Source organism: Perna viridis, chromosome 3 (genome assembly GCF_037379345.1).
Source record: "Perna viridis isolate PV_CMFRI_1.1 ecotype Kerala chromosome 3, ASM3737934v1, whole genome shotgun sequence".
In the NCBI taxonomy this organism is placed as follows: Eukaryota; Metazoa; Mollusca; class Bivalvia; order Mytilida; family Mytilidae; genus Perna; species Perna viridis.
In genome coordinates this window covers 878,791-904,078 of record NC_142447.1, presented here as the reverse complement: position 1 = coordinate 904,078, position 25,288 = coordinate 878,791, and the positions used below count along the sequence as shown (strand labels likewise).

Sequence of the window (25,288 nt, the reverse complement as noted above, 5' to 3'; positions counted from 1 at the left end):
CCAAATCCTATCTCTCCAAAACCGCAAATATTGTATGTCCCCTGATGGCTTCAGAAATGTCCTCCAATTATATCAATAAGTTTTCTATATCCCTACAAACCGGATATTCTTATAATATACCCTGTTTGCTTTTGCTTCAAATATCCTTTCAGAGTAACTTACTTATGCCACCAACGATTTTTGTATGTTAACAAAAATTGGCGCTATAGAAAGAACGAGACTGCGTCGAAACCGTTTGTTTGTTGGGGTTTAACGTCCGAGCAGCAATATTTCAACTATATTCAGACGATGAACATAAAATTGATGATAAAATGAACATGAAATGATGATGAAATGAAAAAGGGATGGGACACAAGGACAATGGGGGGTCGACAAATTTTGATTGCCACTGGAAATAGGGAGAGGTGGGTAGGGTCGGGCAATTTAGCCTCCTGTGGCGGAGCCCTATGGTTCCTACTCCGAGATATTACCACAGTAGGGTTCTTTAACGTGCGAGGAGCGTGGCATCTTTCCCAACACGGTGCACCACTATGGTTTGCGGTCAGGTTTTCCGTATTATAGCCTGACAACCCCAGCATGTAACACGCCAGGGGTACCCCATTCCACCACCTGGGGCACACATCCCAGTTGCTCTGTGGGCAGAGTGCCCTAGCCCCCGGCTAGGGTTCTGAGCACTATTCAGTCGCCTTTTACGACAAGCTTAACGCTGCTGCAGGCCCATTCTTTTAACACCCGGACCTGCACGGGGGGCGACGAAACCGAAAAACCTACGTAAGGGGTGGGAAAGTGTGTGTATACAAACTTCATTCCCCCGTAGGTAGCGTATAATATCTTAAAATCGGCAAAAATTACCGATGCGTAAACAATTGGACAATTCAAATACGTCAAAATCCGAATACAATGTATGAATGTGGAAGCAGGAAACAATGACGATCTACATACACAATGTAGTGAATCGAGTGAAGTAGATAACATGTAGGAAAACAAGACGTAACAAAAAAAACAAAAGTTCTAGCAATATGAACTCCCACAAAAATCGTTAATATCTAGCAAAAATAATGCAGCTTCCGAGTCACTAAGGTGTCCTATCAAAAACAATTCATTTTTTGGTGATATCATTCAATTCAATGAAGTAAGTATCCAAAACAGACAAGTTTACTTAAGATGATAAAAAAATCACCATAAAACGTGGGACAATACTAAATACATATGTAAAAGCGCCGGAACATGATTTGATCTTGAACTTGGTAAAACAGCAATAAATCGTGTACAAATAACTTCGTGTTAAGAATTTAATAGAATATTTCAAAGGAAATGAAATATATTTTTGTGTGATTTCAACTTTCTCATATAAATAATGTGATTACTACATGTAACTACAAAATACCGTATTGAATCCTTTGACTTACTCCGATACACTTGTGTCAAAGGAGCTACACTACTGCAGCTAGTAAATGTCAAGTTCGATAGATTTCAGGCCGGGAAGACTTGGAATCGTGTTGAAGATATTTTGTCTCATCTGCAAGATAAAAAATTCATATCGGTCAATTAAATTAAACGACCGTTACTCTTTTAAAGTAGTGATGATATGAAGGGGAAATTTATATTGTAAATGCTAATGATTGCAGCGTAAGTTAGAAAGTGAATGAAGCATCCACTTCCCTTAGACGTATAAGTGAAATGAAACACGCGGTGATGTTAAAAACAAAACAAAACAAAACAAAACAAAACAAAACAAAACAAAACAAAACAAAACAAAACAAAACAAAACAAAACAAAACAAAACAAAACAAAACAAAACAAAACAAAACAAAACAAAACAAAACAAAACAAAACAAAACAAAACAAAACAAAACAAAACAAAACAAAACAAAACAAAACAAAACAAAACAAAACAAAACAAAACAAAACAAAACAAAACAAAACAAAACAAAACAAAACAAAAACAAAACAAAACAAAAACGGGATTGCTCATCACTTTCAGTAAAGCGGATTATCAGGTATTTCTGATGATCGTATTTAACAGAGGCTGAAAGTACTCAGATTCAGTAGTTTGTTTGACAATATTCCGCAATCTCCAGAGAGAGCCCGTGTACAGATCACATATACTTTTTGTTGTTTTTTTATTACATTATAATTAAAAAAAATTTCGGTGTAGTTTCGCTTTTTACCTTTTCACCTTAAAGACGTTCTTCCATGGAAACGCAAGCCCTCTGATCGAAATTCGGTTTCCAGATTGACCAAATACTGATAACTTAGTGACGTTCGAAAAACTGTATCGGAAATTGATATTGCGTGCCGTGTGTTATTTCCCGAATGAAATGCAGAAAATTATAAGTAAAAAGAACCATTTTTTTACTACGTCGGCTATCTTTTGTTAAAAGTTAGTACTTGTTTTATTTCGATGACGCATTGAGAAAAAAATCAAACAAACAGGAGCATGGTTGAATAGAAATGTTCTTTCAATATATGAATGAAGTTATCGCACTAAAAACACTCGAATATGAAACGTAAAATACACGTTTACCAGAGATACACACAAATGAACGAACGTCACTTAAAACGGGAGGTGAACTCGTGTGTCGGAAGGGTGAACGAAACCTAATCATCCAGGTAATGGTAACGCACGTAATTGCCCATGAACGGTGAAAAAATAGACATCCCCACAGTTTAAGAAACGCAGTCTGTGGTATTTTTTTTTTTTTTTTCATTCTTTCAAATATTAAAAGTTCCAGGTCAACAATTCAGACCCTATGTAAGGTTTCTAGACAAATTCGTAATAACTGACCGTCGGGGCTTGCTCCCGCTATTAAATATGCATTCCGACTAGTATTTTCGTGTTTATATACTAATCATGGGAGTAAACCTCTGTGAACTATGACCTTGTAGTGTATGCATAGTACTAATAGTTCAACATTTACAAAGATAAGAAATTCAATGTAAATGTTATCACCAGAGACTACGGGGGCGGATACAAGAAATAAAGAAGGGGGGTTGCTGGCTGACCAAAAGAGATGTGGGCACCGTCATGCTATGTTCAGTGGTTTTCCTTCATTCCAAATCATTTTATTCCAAAAAAAAAAAAGGAATGGCGCGTGCCTGGCTCCGCCTTTGTACTGTCATTTTAGAAGCATGACTCGGAATATTTTTAAATATTATAACAAATCAACTTAAAGAAGATAGACCTAGGGTTAGGGACACAACTCTTACAAATCATTGGAAAGTTTGTATTCAGCATTTAACATCGATCTCATATAAGCATCAAATGAACTTGGACTGATTTCATTCTGTTTCAAATGAAAGCTGGATAGGCTTTGGTGAAATTGAATATGACACAAACATATCACTGATTTCATGAGTTGTATCCCTTACCCTAGGTCTACCTCCTTAATTAACTATGTGGACAAAGAGTTATTTCTTCGTATTTCAACGTTTTCTGGTACTTTCCATGTAATTTATTTCATTCTTACCATTACAGTACATTGTAAACCAGCAGTTATTTTTTATAGAAAACCCGAGTAACTGATTTATAATGAACATTTTTTGTTTTGCCATCCACTGCCTGATTCTTCCATCGACACCATCTTAATGTGTTCTATATTTACAGCAAGAGGCTCCCAGGAGCCTGAATCGCTCACCTGCTTAAATTTTTGCCTTTCGAGGGCAAACAACTTTTTTAACAAGGGCTTGTCCGACAGTTTTGACTTTGGTAAGACTTTTCTTAAGGATCATTTCATCAATTGAAAGTTTCTTTCTGTATATTGCAATCTTCAACGCATTGGCTGAAAACTGTTAAAAACATCATTTTTTCAAGAGCAAGAACAACGAGTCGAACAACTTTGATCCCTTGCATACTTTTGTAGACTTATAATAAGGATAATTTCGTCAGTTAAAAGAATTTAGCTAAACGGTTTTCGAGATTTATTAGAAAAAATTCTCACTGATCAAAAATCCCCACTTCAGGATCTATACAAAATACCCCGAGGAATATTCGTACTAAAATAGGAATTGGCCTGGTAGTTTCAGAGGAGAAGAATTTTGAAAGAAATAACATTAGAATAGGGACAAACCATTGAAAAAGGGCAATAACTCCAACATGGTTTAACAGATTTAAACAAAAACATTCACTATACAGATAAATCTCATTATGCTGAAAATACTTTAACCTGGTCAAAGTTTGGCTAAACATATCGATTTTTTTAAAGAAATATGTGAAAAACTACTGTCTGACCCCTATGTTCTACTTTTAGTAACGGTGTCCATGTTTTCCCTACCGGTGCACCTGGTCCATGATCCCAGTTTTTAGTGGAGTCCGAGTTGCTCATTTGCTCTTGTTACTTTGCATGTATGACTTTAGTTACCGCATGTTCTTTGTAGTGTATGTCTGTTCATATCTGGTCTTTGTCACTGGATTACATTCTTTTGATTACTGCTATCAGGGGCGGATCCAGGAATTAAGATTAAGGGGGCGAACAGTTAAAATTTCACAGGAAAAAAAATTTGAGGTTAAATTTTTGAAATAGCCTTCTATTGTGTTTGAAATGTTGATATCTTTTGTGGTAAAATTAGCGAGAAATTAAAGTTTCAACCTAAAACATCCTAAATCTATACCCCTGACAACCCATGTTTTGCAAATTTTAGGGGGGAGCACGCCCGCCACGCCCCGCCTAAATCCGCCCCTGGCTATAAACTTGATTATTCTTTCAACAGTTCTATGCAGAATACCATAAGGAACATTCATACTAAATTTCGTTCCAATTGTTCAAGTAATGTCAGAGAAGATGTTAGCAAAAAAATGTCGAAAAGGTGCAATAACTACAACATGGCTGAACAGATTAAAACGAAAATTTAATCAACCAACTTAGAGTTAACCATGTGTTTAATATTTACCATGGTACTGCACCTGAATATTTGTGTGAAAATTTCAAAATGAATCAAGGAAATACAACGGGTGCTTCAAATTTAAATTATAGTATACCTAATTGTAAACTTTGTAGTAAAATTAGTTTGACATATCATGCTATATAAACTTGGAACAAATTACCACTTACTGTTATAAAAATATAACAAACAAAACTTCTTTCAAAACTGAAGTTAAACTCTTTATAAGGGAAGAAGCCAAAAGGAGAGCAGAAAATGAATTTATTTATTTTTAACTACAAAATGTCACTTTTTAATGCAATAAATTTTATTTACATAAATTGTTAATATTTTAGCAAATGTGAAATGCTTCATGAGCAGATTCAAGTATTTTTCATGTATTCTGTTCTTTTTCAGGACCCTATTGGAAATAAGCTTCTTTTTTTATTTAAGTATGGCTTTATGGGCTATCCATGACATGTTTCAAGGTTACATATAAATGCTAATTTTTATTCATGTAATGTCTTTGTCTGTGTACGTTTATGTCTATGTGTATATGTATACTGTATTTTATGTTTGTATTATATGTGCTTGACTTGTCCAAATAAATAAATAAATAATCACTGATAAATCTCATCATGCTGAGTACTTTTACTTTGTAAGAATTTGGCTTAACCTAACGGTTTTGGAGATGTTTGTGAAAAACTACATAACTATTTGACCCCTATGTTCTATTTTTAGTAAAGGCCGCGATGTTTTTGGACGTATCAAAAAATCCCCACATCAGTTCTATGTATGATACCCCAAAGGAACATGCATACCAAGTTTGGTTCTAATCGGTCAAGTAGTGTCAGAGAAGAAGAGTTTCGAAAAAATGTTAACGACGAACGCCAAGTGATGTCAATAGCTCACATTGACCAGTTGAGCTAATAAAAATGGTTTCCGCTCTACGACAAGTTACACCAATCCCGCTGATTCTGGATCCGCCCGTGTTTCTATCTCTTGCGAATGGTAATTTGTATTTGTTATCATAATTCATTATGACTCAATTACTCTTTGTTCATTTTTGTTTAATAGTAATTAACAATAACGTTTCTAAACATGTTTCTTTTTTAAAATAAGAATTCCTCCAAACAAGAACAAAAAACCAACTAACATTTTAAGCAATTGAAAATAAGATTATTAGATTTTGCGATCAAACTTTAATTCAAACTTTAGTACATCACTGAACGCGTTTTTCTCAGCAAATGTCAAACGATGGCTCACAATATGTACTGAGATCTAATCCAGCTTTCCTTGCTGCATTCTGTATTTTTGAGTAGGAATTTTCCGAAAGTATTTTAGTTTTCGAATATACAACAGATCCTTCGAAATGAGAGTTATCAGATACCGAACCGCAGTAATACGTAAAAAAGTAGTCCGTTCCGAAGTCCAAAATTCGCCATTCGGAAGTTGTGTTCCGTCCCATTTGGAAAGATTCATATCTAAAAATAGCGGGAGTTGAAGCATTCCACATACTCACAGTGTCAATTTGAGTTTCATGTGCTAAATAATTTGCAGCTGAAATTCTTCCCTCTGAATTTTTCCAAAAGGTTGTATTTTGACAGTCAAAGCAATCAAATACACGATTCGACCCCAAAACAATGAACCATGTTCCTATAAATTGTTGGATGTCAAAGGTCGTAGCTACATTTGGCGGTCTTTTGCAAACGGTCTGTGAAGTCGGTTGTTTCATCTTCATGCAGTGGTAGTCCTGAAAGATACACTGGTTGAAAGTATCAAATATCGCATTTTCGTGGGAATAGAGGCATTGATATGCGCATGTCTGGTTTTGTAATCCGCAACTCATTAGACAACCCAAGGCTTTCTGACAATTGCTATCCAGAATGCAACTTGTCATCTGCATCCCACAATGTGTCAACATACAAGTCATATCGACATCCTTATTTTTAGTAAGTCCTTCGATCAGGAAAGCTGGAACAGAATCCAGAAATCCAAATACCAGCAAAATCCGTATGATCATCTCCCCCAGTATAAATAGTAGTACTGGTTTGTTCGAACACCTCTTAAATAACATGTAGCATTGTACATGTATTCAAATTGAATTAAAATAAGAATGTGACCTTGTGTATGGACCTACAAGTGCCTTTTGTCTGGTTCATTCTGGTTTTAGTAACACAAAGTCTTTAGAAAGGCCAATTCATATAACTAATTTGTTTTTCAGACAAACAAAACCTAAAACGATTTTTGCAATTAACACTTTGAAGCAGACATACCCTTTGAAAAAATAATCATTGAATTTGATAAAAAAATCGAAATTTCCAAACTTCTCGAAATAGTTTGAAGTTCGCTTATTTTTCAGGGAGAATGGTAAAAAACAAGCCAAACTGCAAACAGCAAATATTTGATTCATCTCTAGATCTAATCTGATACTTTGTAATTTCCATGCTCCCATTTTTTAGTGCAGGCAGGGTTGCTCACTTACCTTTGTTTCCTTGTACGTGTTAGTTTGGTTATTTCATGTCATTTGTTGTTTTTGTATATTTTTATTGTCTAGTTTTGTATCCATGGATTGCATTTATTTTTATTTCCGCTAAAATCTTGGTTGTCTTGGTACTCTTTCACTGAATGTTATGTTCTTATTTTGAATGGCCTTATCTAGAAAGTACGTTCTACTTTATCAAACATGGCTAAAACTGATTTGTAGAACTTCTGGTAATCTGATCGAACAAAAATTCATGCATCAGTCATGTAGAATCTGCAATGTACAATTTAGATCGCCAGAAAAGTTGTATGGTTGTCTTCATGAATTCATGAACCGTTATGGTGTATACATCTGTACCATGAAAGCTTGTTCACCGCAGCACTGTGACAGTTTTCCTTACTTTCGTCTACCACGGACGTGACATTTTATGGGCAAGTAGGCGGATGTTTTTAAGAAAGAAGTAGACGTTTACCCCTTCCGGTGTACCTGTCCATACTTTCAGATTTTGGTGGAGCACGTGTTGGTGGAGCACGGGTTGGTGGAGCATGGGTTGGTGGAGCACGGGTTGGTGGAGCACGTGTTGGTGGAGCACGTGTTGCTCATTTACTTTCTATTTGTGTGTTATTTTGATTATTTCACATTCTTATCGGAGTTTTTTTGTGTCTAGGATTGTGTTCTTTTTTATTTCTTTCACATCTGACTTACTTGACTCGTTATGTTTTCTGGGACCTTTCAGAGTTGGTGTCCTATCCAGGTCCACTTTCTTTTCTTGGTCTGCATAGGAGGAGGTAGTTGGTGTGTTGTTTCCCAGAGATCCTTGTTGATAATGTAATTGAGCCAGTTTAAAATCCTGCGAAGGCCCCTGTTTATGAATGACTGGATGGTATTGTCTGATGCTACTGTTGTTGCTCGCCAGATTTCTGATCTGTATAAAAGAAAGGCCTTTACTTTGGAGTTGAATATCTTGATTTTGGTGTTTTGCTGATCTTTTTGGCGTTTCATACTTTTTTCAATAGATTAAATGCTGTTCTTGCTTTGCATATTCTTACTTTAATGTCATTATATGTACCGCCTATGGTAATGACTACTGCCAAGTACGTGAACTGTTCTACTTCTTCAATATTTACGCCATCTAGCTTTATTAGATCGGTGGCGTTTGTATCAATCTTCATTACCTTTGTTTTGTTTATTTTTAGGCCGATCTTGGCGGCTGTTTCTTCCAGATTAGATGTTTTTTACCTTAACGTGGCTTTGCTTGCGTGAAAGTAGGACCAGATGGTCGGCAAAGTCAAGATTCTTGAGCCGGTCCAGGAGGGTCCACTGGATTCCATTCCTTCTGTTGTTAGTACTTTCTTTCACGATCCAATCGATTGCTGACAAGAACAAGAAAGGTGGAATGACACATCCCTAACGAACTTCTTTCAGGATTAGAAACTTTTCGGTTATAATTCCTCCATGAAGTACCCTGCAAGCATACCTTGATGTGTATTGCTAATGATTGCTACATATTTCTCGGGTATGCCTTGGTGTTTCATGGTTTTCCAAAGTGCTGTTCTGTCTACACTACCGGAGGCTTTTTCGAAGTCAATGAAATTGATGTAAAGTGGTGAGTTCAACTCCAGTGATTGTTCTATGATGATTCTGAGAGTTTCTATTTGGTATGTACAAGATCTTTCTTCTCTAACGCCTGCTTGATGGTCTGTCAGAAATTTTTCTACTGATATCTTCATTCTTTCTAAAATGATTTTGTTGAGAACTTTTTCCTGGTGTTGACAATAACATGATACCACGATAGTTTTTGCCGTTGTATCTGGTCTTGGTTTATTCAAAAGTTGTTCGAAGTGTTCTGTTTATCTAGACTTTGGTTCGTCAGCTGATGTTAGGACATTTCCATTGGTATCTTTTATTGGTTTTTCAGGTGCAGATCGTTTTCCTGACAGTGTTCTTGTGATATTGTACAGATCTCTCATATTTATATTTTCTGCCAAACCTTCCTTTTGACCTCTGTTTGTACTTTGCTTTGTAGCCTATTTGTTTATGATCTTGTTCTTGCTTAATGTTGATATGTTTTCCATAGTGTCTATGATAGCTTTCTGTATCCATGGTTTGTTGTTGGTCTTCTTATACCCAATACATGTCTCTAATGATGTTATGTATGATTCTTTAATCTTGTCCTATTTTCCATCCAATGAGCTCTCATTGTCAAGAAGTAGATGTTTCAGCTTTTCTGGGAGTGTCTGCTGATACCAGAATTGATCTTTGCCTGTTTTTAGTCTATCCACATTGTATTTGGTTCTTGTGTTATTGTCTCCATATCTGTTGAGTTTCAATTGGATCTTTTCTATTAGTAGTTGATGGTCTGATGCTACATCTGCCCTTCTAGTTACTCTCACATCAAGAAGTGTTCTTCTAAATTTCATGTTAATGCAAATATGAACCATTTGGTTTCTGGTGTTATGATCAGATGATATACATTTTGTTTTTTGGAGAAAATTGTACCTCAAATGACTTGTTTGTTTTCTGCACAAAAGTCTGTCAGATGTATTCCATTCTCATTGATCTTTCCAACTCCATGTTTTCCCATGATGTCTTCATAGCCGGTGTTATCATTTCCAACCTTGGCGTTAAAGTCTCCCATCATCCGAATGATTTCATTTCTGTTCTCTCGTTAATGATCTTTTCAAGCTGATCATAAAATTGTTTTTCTCATCTTTCTCTGCATCATTCGTTGGTGCATAACACATGACTACTGTAAGTGTTATTCGTTTTGTGTGCGGTACTAAACTCTGCAAGTATGAGTCTTTCGTTCATTTGTTCCCATCCTTTGAGCGATCTTGCTGCTTTTTTGTGATATAATGATGGCTACTCCTCTTGTGTGGTTTGCGTTTTAATCTGTATGCCCTGAATAAATGATGGTATCACTAATGGCTAATCTAATTTGCCATGCTTAGTTCCATCTAGTTTCGCAAAGCCCCAGGATATCTAGTTTATAGTCTCCTTTGTGATAGTTGCACTTCTATCTCCTTCGTACATGGTGCACGCGTTCCACGTACCTACGCTGATAGGTTCCCGTACCTAAAGGATATTCGGCCGTTTAGGTGTCATAGCTCCAACACGCTTGGCCCTCTGTCGTTGGTTGCCTCTAATATATGTATTCTTGGTCTGTGTTTCTGTAATCCAATTTACCCACTGGGCGGGGAATAAGCCTACCCAGTTTCACCATATCCCTTAGTTTTGACTCAACAGACTCCTTATCGTAGATATAGGGTTTGACTTTGAGGTTCGTCGAGTTCGGTTTTTCTTCAGAGATTCCTTCTCCTAGACTGGTTACCTACCATGGCTGATGAGTCCTGTTTATCCACATGAATGTTGAGCACAACTAACGGTTTTCATTACCGGGTTTGAGATTAGAGTTTTCCTTCTATTTCTCCTAGCACTGGTTTTAAGGCGCCAGAACCCCGCCTTCGCCACTTCTCTTATTCGTTTAAACAGTTCCAGCCAATGGGAAGGTAGGAGTTGGACTTCAGTTGTCGGATAAGTTCCGCGTATCAAAAAGAGCATTTTGGTCAAAAACAATATCACATATGATGAATGTGCATTGTGTGTGATTCTCTTCGTGTGTCCGTTAGCTGTTCAATGGTCTTCGTGTGTCCGTTGGCTGTTCAATGGTCTTCGTGTGTCCGTTGGCTGTTCAATGGTCTTTGTGTGTCCGTTGGCTGTTCAATTGTCTTCGTGTGTCCGTTGGCTGTTCAATGGTCTTCGTGTGTCCGTTGGCTGTTCAATGGTCTTTGTGTGTCCGTTGGCTGTTCAATTGTCTTCGTGTGTCCGTTGGCTGTTCAATGGTCTTTGTGTGTCCGTTGTCTGTTCAATGGTCTTCGTGTGTCCGTTGGCTGTTCAATGGTCTTCGTGTGTCTGTTGGTTGTTCAATGGTTTAGAGCTTTGTTATGCATGGTTTGATTACTGGGTCGGAAAATCACATATTTTCGTTGTACAATGGAAAAAGAACGGTTATGGAGAAACGAAACAAAAATGTACCATTGTTTAACCTGAATAAAAAAACCAAGAAATTCTTTTAAGTTTTAAACAGATCTAAACACATCTTAAAACAAGCTCTTGAAAGGCCCGACAACAACATGGTAACAGAACGATAAGTTTATCACACTCAAACTAAAAGGTAATAGACGACAATTTTTTTCATAATTGTTTTCAATGCAAAATCGAAGCACCGAGAGCCTGATTTTAGTCTTACCGGAAGTAACATTCCGCGGAATTTTTCATACGGAACAAAATTTGTTTGTATCTTCTTCACTAAAATACGTTTATTATATGGTCTTCAATAGTTACTTCAATTTTGACACTTTTTTCGTTTCCGATATGCCATAACAGTAGGTCTTTCTGGCTTTAATTAGGAAGGCCGAAGTACGAACTCTAAGTAAAGCCGGTGGCACTAATTAGCGATAAGCATGATTCTTAGGAGGACTGCTACTTCGTGGTTTAATCTACAATTTTGTACCAAGTCAGGACCATTACGGTGGTTTCCAATTTTCAGATTTTTTTCTTGAAGTTGCCATTTGTAATACGGAAAAGTCTTTTAGACTATCGCATATATTTTATCAGTTCGGTAGTTTTGTTATTATACCCTCCACTCATTAGATAACAACATTGTAGACAAACGAACTGACAGACAGATTAATCAGTAACAGACTATAAGATGCGTGTGAATGACAGGAGACTTACTGACTAGCGACTGTCTCTGAGAAATGCGTTGACTGGCATGTGTAAAAGGTCCTTTCGTGTTCACTGTGGAATAGTTGATGATCATACTCCACGCATGTTCAATATACACTTCCGAGGAAAATTCGTTTGTTCTATTTAATCGCGGAAGTATATGTCACGTATACTAATCGAGTTAACACGAACGGGTATTGCCCAAGGCCGTGGCTTCTGTGTTGTAAACTAGTTCAAACGTTTTTTGTCGGTCAAATTAGTTCGAATGTGATTAAAATTCTTGACCTAAAAAGCATGAATTGAATCTGAAAGTATATGATAATCAATCAGTCAAACAAATAAATCCTCCTACAAGATTGATATTACATTAAATGTGAGAAGACCCATACACAGATGTTTGACATTTTCAACTTTAAAGTGGAAAACATGTTGTGATCTCCTTCGATTGTAAGGTGGCAGATGGACCAGTATTGACCTATTCATACATGTATGATTTTACATTGCTTTCTTTATTACGAGACCTACATATACATTATGATATTTATATTCCAGTTTTGAAATTGATCATCGTGTACGTGACGTCTTCCATCAATTCGTCCGTCCGTCCGCACCCTTTTCGTTACGGTTTTCTCTACAACTACTTATCGCAGTCACTTGCCATTTTGATAGAAGCTGTACTATTAAACATGAGATTCAATTCCGAGCGACTTGAAGATTTTTATTCTTTATTCATATGGCCTCATGGGTGGTATCCTGCGGTGAGTTTTGCTTGCGTTTTTATCTAGTTTATACTAGCTGCAACCGCTCTAGTTGTACTCATTAGAAAATGAACAAATTTATCATATTCAGAGGTACAAGATTCATACTAATACATTGAACGAGTTATGGGCTTTTATAACGCAGTAAGTTATCTTGTGTTGTAATCTTATTGTGGAAAAAAATATATTATCTGTTATCATCTAAAATTTCACAAGTGAAAAAGGAAATGATTTTTGTTAAGAAACTAAGGTTTATATACAAAAAACAAACATTAAAATAAAACAGTGAACAAATTAATTCGCATTGACATTGTTACTTTCTTTAGGTTAAATACGGGATTGATATCAATCAACGTACGAATTACTCGGTTGGTGTTTTTAGAAAATCAGAGGACTCTGGCCCTACCGGCACATCTTGCCCATTCTCTAGTTTTCAGTCGAATGTGAATTGCTCAATTGTTTATGTATATTTTAAATTTATTTACGTTAATTTATTTGTAGTGTCTTGTTTTTTTTTCAAATTTTTCTTGCTATGAGGAATATTGCATATCTCTGTTATTGGAATCCCTGTGCCTTATTGACAAAAAAATTAAAACTTTCTGTTTTGGAGAGTGTCTCAAAACATTTTACTGCATGGGTAATTGTCACTTACTTTAATCTAGAAAACCAATACTCGTCCGAGTCTATTTAATTCAGGCATGAATCATAGCGAACTTCCATAGTAATTTGCATATTGTAAATTTTATGTTTTGTTTTATACATTAGAGGGGTACACTATTATATTTTATGGTGTATTATTTTGATGCTTATTATTCTTTTTGCTACTGTAAGAAAGCCTCCAGCATTTGGCATTTAAAGTACAAAGCCAAAAAAACTCGGTGGAACCCATTTTTAAATAGCTGTAGAGACGCTTAATGTTGAATTACGAGGTGTTTATATAAGGTTTTAGAATTAAGTAGAATGTAATATCATCAAATCGATAATAATTGATAAAGAACGAGGATATTGTTGTTCTAATGTGTCTCGGGCAACAGATCGGGAACCAGCGTATTGTGTTCTAGTAATGACCGGGAAAATATTGATGCTTCTATTTATTAATAAGCAAATTGATGATTTTTGTTTCTATTTTTGTTCTTATTTATTCAGCTTTGCCCTTTTGTGAAAAAGCTCAAAACGGATACTGAATGTCTGATATATCTAATATGTTAAAAGCACTTTTACAATATATTTCCAAAAGAGATGCAATATGCTGGGTTAGATTCAAGATTTTTCAAACGAGATATAGGAATATGGTGCTTCAAAATTCTTCCGAAACCGCCATTTTTTTCTTTTTCTCTAAAAAAAAATCACAAAGGAGGACGCATGCTGTGCGCGCAATTCTTATTTATCCGTTATTGACATGGCGCCGTACTAGCTGTGCGGGCGTGTGTGTGTGTGTGTGTGTCTTTTGATTTTTAACAACCATGTTTACTAATTCTAAAAAATAAAAATGCATCACTCCAACATATAAAAATGCAGTGTAAAATTTATGTCCGTAATTTGTACTTGACGATCACAATTAATGTGAATCAAAATTATAGCTCATTTTAAATTAATACGAATCGGTCGAAACATCGGTCCCATGAGAATCAATTATCTTAACATGCATGTACTTTACGCTATATTCTTATGTTATGTTTTTGATAGTTAATATTCTGATAGAGTAATCAAGGGAACCAAGAATGTAATCCAGCGACAAAGACTAGACATGGAAAACTGACACACACAACAAAGAACATAAAATAACCAAAATAATACATACAAAGTAACGAAAGTAAATGAGCAACTCGGACTGATAGTTATGAATAACACAAGTGTAAATAAGTCTTTCTGTCAAATTCCAGACGCGGATCCAAGAACAGACGTGCCGAGCGTACGTCCTCCTAAGACGTTTTTTTTTTATATGAAATCCTGATTGCCTTGCTTTCATTACCTCTATTAACGCTCCCTTAAACTGACATCCTTGATCTGCTTCTGATTTACTATATGCTGTTTTGCCAAATAATACGGATATTCGGTTTGCATGTCCGTCCGTTTACACACAAGAAATATATCACAAAGAAAAAAAACCCTTTCAATAGGCCTGAGATTTAAATAGTCTTCCTTAGTAAAACAGGTCACTTCACTTTAAGTATATATTAAGTTCATTTGCACATATGCAAGAAGGTCATTATATAAGTATAAACAGATAGTATCAGACAGTGCGTGTTTAACTTGTCCTCAAGAGTACTAAAATCGACATGAAAATTTTCTATAGAGGACTGTTATTTACCTATTTTGTCTAGATGTGTTTAGGTGAAACTATTATCTTTTTTCCCCTTTTTTGGTAAGGGCTTTCGCTCTCCCTCAAAGCGTCTTCTCAGACCACAGGATTTTCTATTTTAAATAAATATTCATGTTCTTATGTCTAAAGACAGTGGTTTGTTTTCTGTAAAGAGCATGGGCTTCCTCGGCTGTAAGTATTTGTTTTAGTGGTCTAGAAAAAAAATGATCTATAATGGCATTTAATCAATCGAATTAACCCTATTTTGCACAAAATGCACGCTAACTTTATTTTCATACTTAGCTTTCGGTAGCAAACACGCCACACCCTCTCCCCAAAATAAGTTTAAAAAATCATTTCTTTGATACATACACACACACACTAGTCTGGATCAGAGACACACAATCGTCCATCTATACGCAGTTGAGAAAACTACAGGTTATAAATAGTATTTTTCTTCTTTTTTATTACCTGGTAGGGACTGGATTCCCAGAACTCTACATACTCCAGATACCATAAATATTGCGTGGGTGAATTTGATGTACTGTAATTATCATCAATGTTCCAGTTTTTATTTAAATGTTGTATACCATTCACTTTTTCCCGATGAATTGTTGCCTATAAAAGAGCTATCACTAAACAGTCAATTTCCGTTCCATGACTTTATGACAATTTTAGCGGTGTTATTGGATATGTAACAAATCGTTTATGAAATTAATCAGTAATTATAGAACAAACACAATAAATAAAAGAAAACAAAAAAACTCGATGACAGTTAGCAAGCCAGTTTAATGTGTAATTGTTAGAGTATCTGCCCGCACTATTTACTTTTTGTTTTAAATTTTCGATGTAATGATACTAGTATGAAATGGGCCGTATATTTGTACAAGAATTTCATAATGAATGGCCCATTACCAGAATCGAATGCAAAAACATCTATTGACGAAGAAGGACAATTCTAATGCATTTATTAATAGCAAATCATCGACCACCAATAATTTACAATGTTACCGATTTAACTATTGACTCGGCAGACCATTTTTTTTTCAACCAGAAACCAGTCTTCATGGGAAGGAAATAGAATCGACAGAATTATACTAATGTTATTTAACGATTTTGCACATTTCACTTTTCATCTTTGAAACAAGATTTCAGTATAATTTTGCTGATTTTATTTACCTAAATTATAAACTCATGTCCGCGTGCTAGAACTCCGCATGCCGATGGTTGTGTCAAGTTGTTACGATCGATTTATCATAATTTAAAATGATATTTGATTTTACATTCCAGGTTTGTCATTTACATCATAGAAATTTCTAATTTTTGAATAAGAAGAAGATTTCATGAAATAGAATACCCTAATTTCAGACGGGACAAATATTTCTCCACCGCCCTTCTGCATTCGACACTTAGTAGGCGGATACCGGGTGCTTGATCGAATGAAAACAAAGCATAAATTTTAATTTCATTCGGATATTGCAATGTCATTCTTTCATTTGAAACGATCGGTAGATGGCGACAATCTTTGCCCGAAGGTTGGTATTTGCCTGCCTCAGCGGTTGTTCTTGTCATTTGTACTGTACTTGCACCATAAAAGACAAACATTTTCATATCACTTTGATAAAGTGAGTTATAATTTCATTGAAATGCACTAAAAATAAACATTTTAAGGACAGAAAATTCATTTTTCTAACATTTCATAGAAAAATTTCTGTGCAAATCCGGTGATGCACAGATCAGATAATGGTCTTCACATAAGGAGGAAGCATACTTGAGTGAAATTATATTGTCAGATCGGTGGAGATTGGACATGCATGTTACTGATTTTTCCCAATTTTGCCTGCTTCTTACAAACTTACAATTCAATTCTATTCAATTTGATTCAAAGTCCTTCATCCGCTCGACTGAATCCTAAACGATCAACATAACTTTTGCAAAATACATAGTAAATGCTGTCGTATTGTTACAAAGTCTGTGTTTCTCATTGGTGTTGTACTACTATACGTCGAGTTGTCCTTTGCCTATAAATATTGATAGAAAGCTCAGAAACCAATTCTGGTTTGTTAATGATTAAAACTACTTTAGAATCATGCCGTCAACAACATACATAATGGAAATCTAATTGGAATTGTCTAACAGATTTTTTTTCTGAATTTTATTTATCGGCAGTAAAATGTGAGATTATCAGAGAACCGTAAGTTTGTATTTGTATCTCATTATTTTTGGTTTTAGATCAAAATATTTTGATCTGGTGTCATTTACAGGTAATAAAAGCAGTGTGGATTCCTGAATACAGAGATAACCTTTCTTGCAGTTCAATTCTTCTTCTTTTTTAAATCATATATTTAGTATCCATTTTGGTGTGTTTTCACAATTAATTTGATATTTTACTATCGTAGAATTTTTAAACATTGTCTGAATTATTGTTCATTGTTGTTATATGTTAAACATGTTTTTCCGACTTCACCCGCCGAGTTGTTCTGGACTCCCTACTATTTTAATTTAATTTAGTGGTAAATAATCCCCATTATTGAATTTATATATTTCTATATGATATTTGATGTATCCTGGTATGACGTTATGTAAGCAGTCAGATTTCAGACGAATCGACAACAAATAAAATAAAACTATTTGCGTGATTGAAAGGTTAAATGAATAGTATTAGTTTCGCATTTAGTTATGAAGTAAATAATGATAACAACATCGTAGAAAATCTTTTTATGAAAGCAGGAACTCAAAAAATGTTCAGTTATATCAATAAGGAAAAAACTTATAATTTCAATCGTAATCCATCTATCCGGAACAGCCGAAAATAGACGAATCCTTCTTAACTGCTCTGGCAATCATGTATATTCAGTGTCTGTCTCTGTAAGAAGTAGGTGAGACATGGTATGAAAAAATCCCATTATTTTGATAGAGTAATTTGACCATTTGCACCATCAAAATAAAAGGAAAAAACACAAAATTTTCCATATCATGTTGGTCATTGAGTTATAATTTCATCAAAATGCACTGAAAATAAACATTTCTAGGGCAGATAACTCTGTCAAAACCTAATTTTTCTAGCATTCTATTGAAAAAATCTCTGAGTAAAGCCAGTGATTCAGAGATTAAATAATGGTATTTTCAAATAGAGCAAGTATCCTTAAGTGAAATTTTATTGTCCGATCAGTCGGTTTGGATGGGGTTCTAAAATCATTACTTTTCTGCTAGTGACACACAATAAAAGAACAAAGCAAAAACTGTTTCATCATGCACAGAGTGAATTTGCTGTTATGTTATTTTTGTGGAGGAAAATAAAGCCCGTAAATGATCTTCAAAAAATTATATATCAGTAAAAAAAACTGGGATTGATTCCATTATTTCATGATGACGGGATAAGCATTTTTCAAAATGAAATTTATGTAAGCTCAAGCCTGGATAACCATAACCCAAAGCAATGGACAAATCTATTTTATGAAGCCAAATCCTTACCTTATTCCACGTGACCAACATAAAAGCTACAGTCAAAACTTATAATTCTCTCCGTACTATATAAATCACATGTAATGTTGTAATAAATCTGTGTTAAAAAAAGGAAAACATATTCATTTAATGGGATTAAATCTATGGTATCGTATTGGAAAACCGGATGGAGAAATATGTCACACATCATTGGAGAATTTGTTCTAAATATATAATTTACAAAAAGAAAATACACACAAATCTATGCACATTTTTTTAAAAAGGACCCATAAAGGAGTAACTCTTCATGTGAAACCATTACGTTATCTGGTCCGGAAATAGTACTAGTCTAGAAGGTTACAAACAAGAGCAACCTAGAATTGTGAGATACAGCCCGTTCCAAATGCTTCTACAATACTACTCTGGTTTACTGTTGCATGTTGTGGTTTTTGTTTAAAGTTGCGTGTTGTGATCATAACCGTTTATCCTTGATTAATTTTACCCATATTGTGCGTTCCTCGGGAGCATGGTGACGTCATTGACGTATCATATACGGTTTATTCTCCGTAAGATGTGGCGAAAATTGCACTCATAATTTGTTGAAACTGTTACTATTATCCGATGAACAATCAATATAGCCATTCATATCTATACGCGCCATCTAGAACTGTTCCATCTCCGTTAAAATCAGAAACTGTTGACAAGTTCAATAGCAAACCAATCTTGCTTAAAGAGCGGCAGCAAATTATGTTTCATACGATATCCTTAAATATTGTGTAAAATTTCGACACCCATTAGTTAGAGCAGTGTTCAATTGTTATAGAAAATATCTTATGTTTTCCGCTTGGAGCAGCGTGATCTTTTGAAAATAACATAGCATTGCCGTTTATTAGTGATTTTGGTCGTTCAAGAACACATTTAATTGTAAGTTTGATTAAAGAGCTTTGTGCAAATAAAGTATGAGAAAAATGTTTAAATAACAGCTAATAGACTTTAATTAAAGCTAATGTTTATTACCCTCCTTGCGACCACTGAGAAGCTTCACGTACAAGATGGCTGCTTTCCCATACCATTATAGGTATCTGAAATAAAGCAATTGATGCAAAAATAATTTCTATTGATGGAGGAATCTAGAACATAATTGTTTTAATGTGTATTTGACAGCTGTGAAAATTCATAACTATGAGTTTGATGCTGAGCTCGTTTAATTAGACACAAGTTTATCTGCACGAATAAGAAAATTTTACCTCTAAAATCAAGTTCTACTAGTATTTAAGTCTTGTCATTTTTTATAGTTCAAAGACTATGCAAAAAATCTTGTCACTTGTAGCATAGATTTAACCAATATGAAAGTCTGAAAACTTGAGTCAAAGTTTTACCATTAACGGTAAATACCTGTATTAAATTCAAAATTCAAAAGAACATTAAGATGAATGCATTTATAATCACGATCAAGCAATAAATTTCGCCTATTATGAAAACCTGGCTACGGATCTGGCATTCAAAACGGAATATTTGCTGATTAGACAATTTTCCAAGACTGCTTTCGCATCTAAACTAATATCCAATTCGTAAGAAACAAATATGTATAAACACCGAAGTATCGATAATTCGAATCAGAGTACGACAACGGTCGCCTTGTACGCTAACAAAGCAATCAAATCTTGTAACCGTATGCATATTTATGCATTCAGGATTGACGGAAAAGACTTGTATTAATATTACCCATACATATCGCTAATTTCCATATCTCATCAAGTAGGATTACTGGCCTTTGCTTTGTTTGCATAACAGACAAATTCGTCTTCCGTTACAATCGATTCAATTTTAGATAACGGAAGGACACGATGACAATGGATACAGCCTGTGTAAGATTTGGTGGCTTTAAGATCAACGTTATGTCCTGGAATTTGAAGCTATATGAATATTGATGCCGAATTCTAATTGAACATTTCCCTATTTTATTGCAACGCTTATATAAAGCGCATATAGATCGTTTTTTAGGCAGATTGCAACTGTAAAAAATGGCACGAGAAAATTATTTTTTATTTGCAGTAATTATTACATTAATGAAGTTTCTATTTCTTTTAAGAGATTCTATGGAAACAATGAAAATTAAATTTTATTGAAAATCCTTATTTTGTTTTATCAACAAGAGATACAAACCAGACGTCTGAAATTAATGATGGCTGTAAAATCAAAAACTTCAGCATTTTGTTGCGAATGTCACAAATGGTAGATTTCATTTGCGAAGTGTAAATAGGAGCAATTGAAAATAGTCGAAAATATATTTGAAGCATTTCTTTATAGTGTTTCTACTATAACTAAAATGTTCGAATCACCCACTATAAACATAGTCCGACATCGATATACTTATCGGGCTGAAAACGAAATAATTTTTTATACACTTGTCATTGAATCGAAGACGCATCTTTTTGTACAGGTTTACTTAGTGATCGAGTACGGAATTCATCCTAGTCACTAAATTTTATACCTGGCAAGACATAGCCAAGTAGATTTTATACCTGCAAGGCGTAGCCGGGTAGATTTTATATCTGGCGAAGCGTAGCCGGGTAGATTTTATATCTGGCGAAGCGTAGCCGGGTAGATTTTATACCTGGCGAGACGCAACCGGGTAAATTTTATATCTGGCGAGGTGTAGCCGAGTCAGGTATAAAATCTACTGATCAGGGTAAATTCCATACTCGGTCGCTACATGACTATGAAACAAATTTACCCCATCGGTGACCTGCATATGAGTATTTCAAATAATAAACACTTGTGTCTTTGACACATTCGCCATATTGTTTTGACTCGAAACGGTAAAAACGATTACTCCAGCATTCACTGGATATCGCTATATAAGGCACCGGGTATCGCTATATAAGGCACCGGGTATCGTTATATTAGGCACCGGGTGGAAGAAATACACGGATTTGACGTGACGCTTATGCGGAGCGGGGATTGGTTGATTTTTTCCAAGTTGGGGTATAGACTTATCTTCCACGCCTAATTCTTAGGTGATGCATTATTCGTATTTTCCAGTTTTCAGGAAAATGTGAACATCTGTGGTCACATTATCAACCTTCACAAAAAACTTGTTAAATTTTACAATTTAAATTTGAATTCAAATCTATCGTTGCTTTATTGAGTTAACCTTTTCTTGATCATTTGCAGCATTTTGTTGTCTACAAAGTAATTTAAACAATTTAAACTAAACTATATGATTATACATTACATGATACACTGTGTTACACTTACACAGTAAGTTTTCTAAGTTAGTTTTTTTAATATAAGGCTGGTATAACCTGTATGACGATATATTCTTTATTTTATTTGTTTTATATTTAATTTGTCTTTTACAGTTTATATTACCTAGGATTTATGTTTATTCACAATTTAACAAAAAAATAAGCTGTGAGTTATGCATGAGCACTTCGTTCTATGAAAAATACGAAACTAGTAAAGATCCTTACTCAGTATTACATGTTAACTTCCTGTCAGCGTCGGTCTGATTACTGTTATGTGGGCATTCTCCTATATAATGCACCATCGAATAAACTATTACCATATACTCCAAAGACTAAACGGGATCTTATTCAATAATTCACGTTATATTCTCTTATGTGTCCGAAGGTAGCTAAACGGTAGAGAAATTCAAAAAATGAAGTTGATCTACCGTACTTAAAGCATTTTGCAACATGGCGGAAAATTGGGTTTCCGGCATATGCAATGTTTTTTTTCTTTATTTTATTATTCTTTTTTGTACATATGTACCAATAAATTGGCGATGCCGTACTCATTTTTGAAGATTATGAGCATGCGCCTTTTTTTTTGGGGGGGGGGGGCTGGACCTAACTATACTTAACTAATTAAACAATTCGGACATTAAGTAAAAAAAAATGACAGTAATGACCTAAATGACACAATGAGACATGTATAACTATCGGTATGTATGACTATCGGTATGTATAACTATCGGTATGTATGACTATCGGTATGCCATATTTAATAATTCTAGTCCAATAAACCGAGTCACTATCGACCATAGTGTAGCTAATCGATAAAACAAATCTAATACACAAACTTCTGTTACTTGTTAATTGTTATATAAACATCTGTGGGATACATTCATTCCAGCCCATTTTTCTGTGTAAATATTTATATCAAAGTTTACAACATCACGTGCCCTGGGACATGAATGAACAAAATCTGTGAAATCTATAAATTGATGTTCTAAGTTTGTCTTTGATTTAAACTGGAATGTATTCTAAATCTGCATCTCTTCTATATGTGAACTACGGAGTAATCATTACGTTGGTCGTTTTGATGACGTCATTAATGTTGAAAAGGAATCGAATTTTTAATTCATAACTTTTCAAAGAAATTTCTATAAATAATGTATCGCCAAGAAGTGGGTTAGTTTTTTTACCCTATTATAGTAGAACCTGATTTCATTCCTTTATCACCCACGAATTGTGGTTCAGGCTAAAATAGTTTTTTTTAACATCTTGGTGAGAACAAAATTATCTCGCCCATGCACTCATATATCAATATACCAATTTTTGTCGTAGTACTTTCCGCCACCAGATTCAATAGTCAGCTAGCCTATAAGCACTTTTTCATAAGAATATGCACAGACCTTACTCATATAAGTATCAGTCTCTGTAAGAATCGGGCAGTGGATGAAACATGGTATGAAAAAAAACATGATTTTGATAGTGTAATTTGATTATTTGTACCATCAGAAACAAGGACAAAAGATATTTTCCATATCATGTTAATGCATTGAGTAATAGTTTCATTGAAATGCACTGACAATAAACATTTAAAGGGCAGATAATTCTACTAAAAACCTCATTTTTCTAACATTCTATTGAACAATTATTGAGCAAACCAGCGATGCAGATATCAAATAATGGTCTTTTCAAATAGAGAAAGTATTCTTGAGTGATATTACATTGTCAAATCGGTGGGGTGTTGACATGCTTGTTTCTCATTTTTCCCATTTTGCCTGATTCTTACAAGCACTTACACTTTACATCTGTGTAGACCTGAGTACAACCTCTTCTACAGACCTATTTACCACATATCACTCCGCTAGCTTATTTGCCTAGTTTACAAGGGTGTGAACAATTTTTCACAATGAAAGAACACTTCGTAAAGTTCAAGTTCGTAGATCGGGGTTTCAGGCTCCCACACAGAACTGTGCGATTGCAGAAATCAATGTTGTGAACACGCCCATAAAATTTAACCACCCAACCTAGGATAATTTGGATAAAAAAAATTATGAGAATATTAACTAGATAAAATAATTTATTCCTTCAACGACTAGTCAGTTTCTTAAGATATCTGTGTGTTTCATGCGTAGACAGTCTAGTTGTGTCCGAACTCCAGTAACGAGTACAGGATACATTATTATGCGTTTTACTGAGGTTTCCTTTTGTCCGCTCCTTTTCCTATTTACATCACAATTTTACAAGTCACGTGTGTAATGATAATTGATTTGCTACTTTTTTTTCACTCATAACATCAATATAAATTGATTCATTAAAAGACTTTGTCTTTGAAAACAGTTTATTTTTTTTTCTATTGCATGTTAAAAAACACGCTTGAAGTGAACAGTAAATCGAACTGATGACGCAGCAGCAATCGCGTTTTTTCATTAATGAATTCCATTCAATTCGACGTTATAAGTACCTATTAAATTCACACCACTGATATATAAGCAATATTTCATATTTTCCAGATAATTTGGCAAACATCAGTATATACAATCTATTTCTACAATACATAGTTTTGCCACAATACTTTTCCATTTCATTGTGTTATATTTCATCATATGAACAATCATGACCGGTTAATCATAGACATTCTCCATATACTAATAGGATTCATACATGTAGGTTAGGACGGCACCGTTTCTTCCCATAGCCAACAATGAACCCTTTTGTCTTAACAGCAGAGTGGTCGTTAGCATGCGTGTTATACACTCCCGCGAGGTAAGGCTTGGGTAGAACAAAATAATTTTCTTCATGAAAGTATATACAGGTCATGAACAAAGAATACTCTGTGGTTAAAGCAAAAAAGTCAGTTGTACATGTAAAACTGTCCTAATTTATCCTTTGGAACGATTGAAACATCTTATTTTCAAGTTACAACTTCATTTTCCTATAATAAAATAGGTGTTAAGCCATAAGATAAACGTGTAGAATTTTCTGTTTTTGTATTATGAGCATGGTTATGCGTGTCGGAATTCATTGCACACCCCTTCTGCTGATTGAACGCAGTTTTAAAACAAAATACGTAAACAATCTAAAAAGGTTTTTAAAACATTAAATGCAATTATCATGTTAAAGCCTAAAATCATATAAAGGTTTTCAATATTTCCCGATATGGACAATTATAAAAGTAAAACAAAAAATGTCTGAAGAAACATATGTTTTTCTCTCCATGAAAAAAAATGTCAATTTTCTGTGAAAAATTTATCAGCACGAGTATTTGTAAATCCTGTCATAAACGATCTGTAATTCCTGTCATATCCAATATGTATTTCCTGTCATAACCAATCTGTAATTCCTGTCATAACTACTATGTAATTCCTGTCATAACTACTATGTAATTCCTGTCTTAACCAATCTGTAATTCCTGTCATAATCACTTTGTAATTCCTGTCATATTCAATCTGTAATTCCTATCATAACCAATCTG

At 34.7% G+C, this 25,288-nt stretch overlaps 1 protein-coding gene and 1 long non-coding RNA gene across 4 annotated transcripts in view; one reads left to right on the top strand and one right to left on the bottom strand.

The window, feature by feature from the left end:
- Nucleotides 1–1,292: 1,292 nt before the first annotated feature.
- On the bottom strand, nucleotides 1,293–17,155 carry LOC148620568 (uncharacterized). Its single transcript, XR_015920911.1, has 3 exons — nucleotides 16,993–17,155; nucleotides 15,605–15,751; nucleotides 1,293–1,519 (listed from the first exon to the last, which is right to left on the bottom strand). It is a non-coding gene; the product is annotated as an uncharacterized LOC148620568 (long non-coding RNA).
- Nucleotides 12,813–25,288, top strand: part of LOC148620567 (synaptic vesicular amine transporter-like) — a 41,662-nt gene continuing 29,186 nt past the window's right edge. Inside the window, exon 1 of one of the 3 annotated variants that reach the window (XM_088574226.1) lies at nucleotides 12,813–12,831. The gene's annotated coding sequence lies outside the window, so the exon portion shown is untranslated. Of the gene's footprint in view, nucleotides 12,832–17,188; nucleotides 17,328–25,288 lie in introns of those variants that run through there. The other 2 variants (XM_088574223.1, XM_088574224.1) reach the window with 2 other exon arrangements.